This window comes from Harpegnathos saltator, unplaced genomic scaffold, assembly GCF_003227715.2.
Source record: "Harpegnathos saltator strain DR-91 unplaced genomic scaffold, Hsal_v8.6 scaffold363, whole genome shotgun sequence".
In the NCBI taxonomy this organism is placed as follows: domain Eukaryota; kingdom Metazoa; phylum Arthropoda; class Insecta; order Hymenoptera; family Formicidae; genus Harpegnathos; species Harpegnathos saltator.
In genome coordinates, this window is record NW_020230165.1 from 144,831 (window position 1) to 146,493 (window position 1,663).

At 50.5% G+C, this 1,663-nt stretch overlaps 1 non-coding gene across 1 annotated transcript; it reads left to right on the forward strand.

The window, feature by feature from the left end:
* Window positions 1-1,276: 1,276 nt before the first annotated feature.
* On the forward strand, window positions 1,277-1,385 carry LOC112588972 (U6 spliceosomal RNA). The gene has a single exon (XR_003113146.1). It is a non-coding gene; the product is annotated as a U6 spliceosomal RNA (small nuclear RNA).
* Window positions 1,386-1,663: the final 278 nt, after the last annotated feature.

The window sequence follows — 1,663 nt, forward strand, 5'->3', positions numbered from 1 at the left end:
TGCACCACTCACCAATGCGAATACTCAAAAGAAAGTCAGCGACCGCGACGCGGGAGTCCGACGGGACCGGTAGCTCGACGGAATTTAAAGTCGGTAGATGGCCGGGTGTAGCCCGGAAATCGGGAAAACGGGAGAGACGGTAAAGAAATTTGACAGCGCGGCGATAATTCTATTTATTTCCCTCGGGAATCGATACGCTCCAATTCGTCGCGAGACGGTTTCACAGTCCTCCGCTCGATCTCTCGCGGTATCGACACCGCTCTACGCGACAGACAAAGAAAGAAGATATGCCCTCGGACGATACACGGAAACGATGAATTACACATGCGGAACACCGAAGATTAGAGCAGGTGGACGGTCTTACAGTATCGGGAACCTCCCGGTGGCGTGGTCCTGGACGGTCGTCGAGCAGGTCGATCCGGTCGCGAGGTCGGCTGTCGCTCTTCCTTTATCCCTTCTGGGTCGGTCCGGCCAGGCACGGTGTTGCACAATGCACCTCGCGGGTGTTATCGATAGCGATAGGAGCTCACGAAAAATGTATCGTGAGCGGCGCGAGAACTCTTTTTCTCTCTCTCGAGCGGAACACGAAATGTCACTCTTTTGTCTGCAAGGAGAAAAACGAATCTGAATCTCTCGAGACGAAAAATCTCTCCCTTCCTCTCCGCTCTTTCTTCCTCTCCGTTTTTGCGAGGGGTTCCTCTTCGCCCTGTTCCTCGCTTACTCCAAGGTACGGCAATCACTCCGCGGATCGTTTTTGTTGATCCGTGGAACGGGTGCTCTTTCTCACTCTCGCTCGCTCGCTTTCTCTCTCTCTCTCTTTTTCTCCTTCTAGATCCTTTGTCTCTGCAAGCATTGTCTCCGGTCCGTCTAGCCCTTGTCTTTGGCGAGCGGGCCATGCATCGGGAACGTGCTCATCTGTATGCCGTTGTTATTCCTCCGTGTTGTCAGCCAACGGCCAGTCAACGGCCAACAAAACGGCAGCGAAAATCCTTTGACGATATACCATTTTCTAAAACGAGACGAGAATCGAGAGCAATCACCTGAGGGATGCGTGCAGTGCCGGCGGTAAGTGTCGTCCTCCACATCTTCTTGCTCCTCCTGTTCAGTTGGTCGACTCGGGAGGGCCAAGGGCACAAAACTCGGGGACGCGAGACCGTCACACCTGCACGCTCTTAACACTAAATTCTTATTTTGGTGCCACCAATTTTACTTAGTCCGCGGGGAGGCAATTCGGGTCCCCCCCTCGCGTCGTGACCGAGGGTTCGCACGGTGACGGGCGTCTCCACGGCCGCCACGTCATAACTAAAATTGGAACGATACAGAGAAGATTAGCATGGCCCCTGCGCAAGGATGACACGCAAAATCGTGAAGTTTTTATCACCATAATAAAATTTATTATTTGACGAATTTACGTTTGTTATCATATTGTTATCATACTTCGAAATCCGTCAAATCGAGCTTGTAATCACCATTGCTTAAATCTATAGCGGGAAAGTAAGAATGTTAGTGTAAGAATGTTACCAGTCAACGTAAGCGTTAGCGACATGTCTGCAAACTGCCGAACGAATACTAACTGCTGTTAGTGGAATGTCATCATAATTTAAATTGATCTTGTACTGTTTGGAGAAACTGTAAGCACAATTGTCCGCAAATTCTCTAGTTG